The sequence below is a fragment of the Magnolia sinica genome, chromosome 8 (genome assembly GCF_029962835.1).
Source record: "Magnolia sinica isolate HGM2019 chromosome 8, MsV1, whole genome shotgun sequence".
Lineage (NCBI taxonomy): Eukaryota > Viridiplantae > Streptophyta > Magnoliopsida > Magnoliales > Magnoliaceae > Magnolia > Magnolia sinica.
The window spans coordinates 49,051,984-49,059,800 of record NC_080580.1 but is presented as its reverse complement, the minus strand read 5'-3'; the positions used below and the strand labels follow the sequence as shown (position 1 = coordinate 49,059,800).

The window sequence follows — 7,817 nt, the reverse complement described above, 5'->3', positions numbered from 1 at the left end:
AATGGGCCTCATATACATCAAGTGAGCCGCATCAATGGGCCTCATATACATCAAGTGGGCCTTATCAATGGGCTACACAAATGGGCCTCATATACATCAAATGGGCCTTATCAATGGGCCACGCCAATGGGCCTCATTTACATCAAGTGGGTTATATCAATGAACCTCATATACATCAAGTGGGCCGTATAAATGGGCTGCACCAATAGCCCTCATATACATCAAGTGGGTCGTCCCAAAGAGCCGCACCAATGGGCCTCATATACATCAAGTGGGCCATGTTAAAGGGCCACACCAATGGGCCGTAAATATATCACATTGGGCCTTATCAAAGGCCTTAATACGTCACGATGTGGGTCCCATCTACTAGATGGCACTAATACAACACATGCATCACGGTGCAACAACACCGTCCCAATGCCTGGACGGTGTGGACGCATACATTATATGGGGTCCACGTCCCGGGATGGACGAAACACAAACATCATGTGGGTTCCGCCAGCTAGAGATGGACGGCATAGATAAAACATAAATATCAAGGTGGGCCCTACCCACTACCAAATAGATGGACAGCGTGTATAAGACACATACATCACAGTTGGCCCTCACATGTATGGACAGTGTGGGGACAAAATTCGATTTTGGGTAATAGTCCCATGATTGTGTTTTTTCAGCAAGACTATTGAGGTAATCCCATACCTCGTCAACATTTTTATTAATGAATTCTCCATTACACATTGTCTCGACCATTTGGTGCATGGAAGATGTTAGTCCATCATAGAAAATGTTTGTAATGCGCCACGTTTCAAAGCCGTGTTGTGGGCATGAACTGACCAAATCCTTGAACCTTTCCCAACATTGGTAAAATGTTTCATCCTCCTTTTGGGTAAAGTTCATGATTGCTTTTCTAAGGGTAATCATTTTATGATGTGGAAAAATTTCTTTATGAATTCCCTCTGCATATCATTCCATGTGCCAATGGATCTAGGACGTAGTGAATGTAACCACGTCTTAGCCTTCTCCTTTAAGGAAAAAGGAAAGAGTCTTAGCCTGACTGTGTCCTCAAACACATTTTGAAAATATAAAGTGGCTATGATCTCATCAAACTCTTTCAAATGTAGATATGGTTCTTCAGATTCAAGCCCCTGGAACTTAGGAAGGAGTTGGATAACCCCTGACTTGATGTCCATATGTCCTGTATTTTTAGGAAAAATCATGCATGACGGCGTACTCACCCCCGCTGGTTGTAAATAATCTCGTAAAGCACCACGTCTAGGCCGACTCATTCTAAGGAGAAAGGTGGATTATACCTCTTGAAAGAAGAGGATGATCTCAAGTATAAAGTGACTATGCTCATAAGAAAAGTTGAGGCCATGGAAGGAAAGAAGGATAAGGTTAATGAAAGTGTTTGCGGCATATGTGATTGCAATATTCATACAACTGAAAATTGTCCTACGATACCCGTTTTTCGAGAAGTGTTGAATGAACAATCCAATGCCGTAAATAATTATCAAAGACCTTTCAATGGATCAACCTCTAATACATATAATCCTGGTTGAAAAAATCATCTAAACTTGAGTTGGAGAAATGGACAAACTGCTACCCCTCAAGGTTTCTTCAATCAAAATGCAAATCAGGAGAAACCTCAAGAAGAACCGGTTCAAAATTCCATGCAAGAGCTGACCCAGGCAATGTGACACTTTATGCAAAAGATGGATTCACGTATGATGGTTATAGAAAAGGGGATGCTTCCTACACAACCGCTCCCCAATCCTAGACCGCAATACGAGATAAGTGATCCCAGCTCTTCAAATCAAATTGGGCACGCTAAATCCATCACCACTCTTAGGAGTGGGAAGATCATTGATAAAACCCTTCCGGTTAAGCCCGAAAAGCCTCAAGAACCAAAAGAGGACAACAATAATGGATCTAGTGAGGCCTCAGCCAATATCTACCTGGCATGTCGATAGCAGACCCATTGACGAGCTGGTCAAACTCAGCCTAGCTATGCCCTCTACTCTTAGGCGGGTAAGGCCACACCCCCTCACAACTGACTACGACATAGTGGGAGACGCGACATCCTAGTATTCTGCACTCTGGCACTCATGTATCCACTCAGTCTCGACGTTGGGGCGTCTCCTTGCCACGTAGGTTTAGGGACTTTCACCCACGGATATCCAAAGTGCCCAGATGCTTGAGCCAAACATTTCTGGTGTCCCATCTAGCTATCCACAATATGCCTGTGGAGGCTACAGCCCTGATGTCACTAGGGCGTACAGTAATCACAACACATAATGCAAGATGCATGAGTCATATAATTCATTCATGCATCAACCCTGTGCATACCGTGCATTCGTGCAAGACAATCTCCGCCTATCAGGGAGTCTCATAACAACCTAGCCAATGACATATGCACTGGATGATGCGTATGGGCATGTATCATGATGCTATGCTGTCACATACTCATAATCGGCATCGACAATGTGGACATTTAACCAACATTGCCCCCAAGGAATGACCCACATAGAGCCTAAGATATAGTGGACCCATGGTCTCATATTTGAGGCCCAATGTGATGTATATGAGGCCTGACCCTCAATGCATCACAATGACCTCATCACATAGGCCTCATATACATCACATTGGGTCTTAAACTCATACTGAATACACATCGCAACGGACCTCAAATACAAGCCGCATGTACATCACATTGGGCCTCAAATATAGGCCAAATGAACATCATAATGGGCCTCATCATATGGGTCAGAAATACATCACAATGGGCCTCATCATATGGGCCAGAAATATATCACAATGGGCCTCGTATACATCAAGTGGGCCTCATCGACGAGTCATACCAATAGGCCCCATCAAGTGGGTTGCATCAATGGGCCGCGATAATACACATAAAGGTGGGCCTCAAGGGTGGGCCACAAATATATCTAGGTGGGCCATAAAAACATCATATTGGGCCTCGTTAATCGGTCTCGATATCTGACCTTGACAATCAGAATCAACAATCGGAAATTAGCCTCGATAATTGACCTCGACAATCGGCCTCAACAATCAGAATTGATCGATAATCGGCTACGACAATTGGAATTGGAATTGGCCTCAACAATTGAAATTGAAATCGGCCTCGATAATCGGAATCGGCCTCGACAATCGGAATTGGTACCGACACTCGGAATCGGTGCAACACGGGGTCCATAGATGGATGGCCGATAATGGTCCAAGCAATATTAATGGGGCCCATCATTTGGGTTAACCCACTAGAGAATGATGAGAATGGGCTTAACCAGGCCTAAGGGAAGGTCACAATGTGGACGTTCAACTATCATTACCCATCAATGTGGTCTTTTAACCAACATTGCTCCCAAGGAATGATGCTCATAGGGTCAATCACATAATGGGTCCACGGTGTCATACAAGGGTCTAATATACATTATCATGGGCCTCGCTTATGGGGCATATACGTATCACATTGGGCCTCACTTATGGGCTAATATATACATCATGTCAGGTCGTATCAAATGGGTCGAATGAATGGGCCAAATCAAATGGCTGCGTCAATTGGGCCAAATCAATTGGGCCGAATCAAATGGGCCAAATCAAATGGCTCAGTCAATTGGGCCGAATCGAATGGGCTGAATTGATGGGCCGAATCAAACGACTGAGTCAATTGGGCCAAATCTAATGGGTTGAATCAATGGCTGAGTCAATTGGGCTGAATCAAATGGGCTGAATCAATGGGTCGACTCAAATGGGCCGATCAAATAGGCCGAATCAAATGGGCCTAATATATCACAATGGGCCTCTACCCATGGGCTCCAAATATATCACAATGGGCCTTAACCCATGGGCTCCAAATACTTCATATTGGGCTTCTCAAATACAACAAATGGGCCACACTACTTGGGCCGCACCATTCATCCTTCTATAGAGATCATTTTAGAGCATTATCCAAACAATAAATCAGATCATAAGATCATCTAGACCATACCATAAATAAAGTGGTGATAATGATTTCCACTGTTAAAATTTAGAGGGGCCCACCATAGCGTTTATTTTCCATCCAGTCGGTTCATAAGGGCTTCAGTGGTGCAAAACTTCTATAACCCAAAATGTGTTTCAGTGGTAGTCATCCCACTCCACTATTCCCATAGTATGGTCCACCTGATAATAGATTTGTCTTATTTTTTTCCCTTAGCCTTAGAATTTGCTCACCAAATGGATGGACGGTAGGGATACAATACATACATCAGAGGGTGGGGCCCACTGTCCAGCCATCTGGATGGTGCGGCTAAAACTCATACATCACAGGGTCCCGTGGCACACTATCCAGAATTGGACGATGTAGATTTAAAATGCATGCGTCCCTGTGGACCCCACACGTGAGCCATGGTGGGATCCACGACCAATGCAGGGACGTGGATATAATACATATCCTATGGTCAAGCTCGTCAGCTGATGTCAGTGCAGGCTGGTGATGGGTGGATGGCTTTTATATCACATACCTGGTGGGGCCCACGAAAATGGGTGATGGTTTGGATGACCGCCTGCTGCACCGTCTAGCAACTGGACGGTGCAGATATAACCATATATCATGGTACGGTCCACGTAGTGGCCCACCAATATTACTATGATTATAATATTATATATATATTATACACTGGTAGAAGGCTGCCCCAAACTCACCATCCAGATTCATCTGGACGGTGCAGGTTTCACGTTAAAGGTGGGTCCCACGTAGGAGTGCCCCACCATTGTATTTGATATAAAATATTATATTGTATTTATTTATTAACATATATTATAATATATATGTGAGTGTGTGTGGGAGGGTGAGATTGTCAGTGCTCTATGACACTATCCAGACCCTCCTGGACGGTGCTGATCTACACACTTTTTAAAGGTGGGTCCCACGTGAGGGTGGCCCACCATATGATTTATTAATATAATATATTATATTATATAATAATATATCATATATATATATATATATATATATATATATATATATATATATATAAGTGTGTGTGTGTGTGAGATTTCAACAGGCAGCACCCAGCGTCCAAGGACGTTGGACGGCCTGGATAAAAGGGGTGCCTCCTACCTAGTAGGCCCCACATGAATGGACGGTTTGGATGGCCCTACGCAACATGGTGGCCCCACGTCAGGTGGGCCATACTTTTGGCTCAAGCTGATATTTGTGTTTTTCCTTCATTTGGGGTTGTCCAAATGGATTGCCATGTGGGCTACTCGATGGACGGTATGGATAAAATACATACTTCATGGTGGACCACACACACACCATCTATACAAGAGAGAGAGAGAGACGGTAAGATAAAGGGACCCCGCCACTATGGGCCCCTCTCTACATTACATACATCGATGTGGATCCCACTACAGGTGGGCCCTAAAATTGAAATCAATAGTGGATCACCCACCTATCGGCCTCTTTCTTTAGCTCCTTGGAACGGTCGTCGCCTTAGCTTCGATCTTTACAGAAGACGATGAGGTTTCGATGGTTGAGATGGGAGATGAGAGAGTGGGAAAGTGGGCCACTGTAACACCCCGAACTTTTCGATACCCGAGTATTGAAAGTCCTCGAGTGTTAGCATGAAGTTTAATTTGATACGTACATGTGTACGACACCAACTTAGCTATCCTAACCCTACATCCATTCCCCAACAAAAATTGAACCATTGGGAATGATCTTCTTTCATAGATCAAGTCATCTGACCATAGACTTCAAGGTAGGACTCTCTGTCATGAGATCTAACGTATGTGTCTTCCCTTAAAGGAATTGACAAACAACTCCCTATCCATAACAATTTAGATATACATTCTTTTCTAAGAAGTGCTTAGAAGTATGCCTAAAACCATGTGGAGCCATTAGATTTCAGGAAACCCTCATATTAATAATAATTACGAAAATGCCATTGCCTAGGCCACTTGATTCTAGATTACGTGGTTTTCACCATCCGTTTAATGCAAAGTTTTATACCATGTCTAATTACCAAAAATTAACTGTACACATCAAATTTCAGCCCTTAGATCATGTTAATTTAGCTACTTGATCCCTACATCCGTCCGTATACTTATCAGACCAAGATTCTGATCCGTTCATCTTGTTCACACCATATGAATATGTTTAACTCACCATTAGAATTATAATCTGAGAAACCTATATGGGTGAATAGGACACTCTAATCCGACGATACACATGCTTTACCCCTAATCACTCCGGAAACCCACTTTGTGTTTACCTATTCACAAAACTGACCATACATCCACCCATATGCATGGTTAGAGTGCTAACCATAAAGCTTCCTTATTTTTAACAAGTCACCTGACCGTCCATCAGGTTTGGATCCGCCAAATGGGCTATCCGAATATCAGGATGAATCGGTCATTGTGAAGACCTTCGGGTTTTAGTCCCAACTACCTGGTAACTTGTCAATCGGAGGTGTACAAATGTTATTTTGAATTACGGAGTGTGCAAGCCACTAAAGGAGCATCTTGGACATCCTTGGGAGATCGGGGCCCAAACTGGACTAAGAGAAAGAGCACGAAAAATGAACAATGTCCACCAAAATTTAAGAAATTTGGGCGGTGCACTTCGACGTAATGGACATTGGAAGCTGGTTGAGAAATGAATAGCAAGATCGTAAATATTCATGAATGTCATTACATATTACCGTTGAAGCTAAAACATACCATACGGCTCACCCGATCAACAGATCTGCCCCATTTTTGGACCCTAATCTTAGCAGGGCATGTTAAACACAATGAACAGAGCGGATCATACAACTACAAGTAGTAAAGTAGATTTCTCACAAAATATCTCAATTCATTCAAATTTCTATGTGCATGGGGTTTGACAGTAAATACCATTTAATGCATTAACAGATCGTGCGGCCCACCTGAAGTTTGGATCTATTTCAAATTTTGGACCATGGGTTAGCACGGTGTGCCAAAGACGGTGAATGGAGTTGATCTTTCGGAAGATCATCACAGGTGGACCCCCATCTATTTTGAACAACAAGAAAGAAAAGAAACCGTTGCATGTTGTAAAAGCGGACGAAAAAGGAAGGTGACGGAATTATCACCACATGTTGACTAGTGGTGTGGCCCATCCAAAACTCGGATCTACCCTATATTTTGGCCCATGGCCTAACATTATCATACAAAGCAAATGAAGGGAGAGGATTTGCCTAAGTGACATCAAGAGGGACCCTACACGATGCCACGGCCAATCATGAGAGTGGTTCCAGAGGCAATTAGACGTTGGGCAACATCTGCTGTTCAAATATGTTGTGTCCCACTAAAATGCTTAGATCCTTTCCATATCTGAACCCATAAGACTACATGATCTGGCCAAGACGATGAACGGCGTGGATTAGTCACAAACACCCCGATGAGCCCTATATTTCTGTGCACGTACACCATGGTGTAGTGCACCTGGTGTGCATCAGACGTGCCAGCCAAGCCGACTGGCGCTGACCCGCGCCCTCTCTCGAACTGAGAGATTTCTCTCTCTCCCTCCGGTTTTCAACAGCGGACGGACAACCGTCCGTGTCTATGATCATGGCCCATGAGGGTGAGCCCGATTTCATGATCCAATCCGTTCATCTTGTAGAGGGTGAGATTTTGACCACAACCCTGCTGGTCACTCACCTTGAAGCTCCCATACAGGGTTACAATTTCCAGTGCAAGAGAGCCATTTGTGTTTCTTTCTTTCTCAAAAAAATGGAAAGCCCGGTTTTCTTCCAAGCTGGCGATCCATGTGAGGGCCTCTCCTCCAATCACAT

The 7,817-nt window shown here is 43.8% G+C and overlaps 1 non-coding gene across 1 annotated transcript; it reads left to right on the top strand.

The window, feature by feature from the left end:
* Positions 1 to 808: 808 nt before the first annotated feature.
* On the top strand, positions 809 to 915 carry LOC131254471 (small nucleolar RNA R71). Its single transcript, XR_009175585.1, has one exon. It is a non-coding gene; the product is annotated as a small nucleolar RNA R71 (small nucleolar RNA).
* The last annotated feature ends 6,902 nt before the right edge of the window (positions 916 to 7,817 follow it).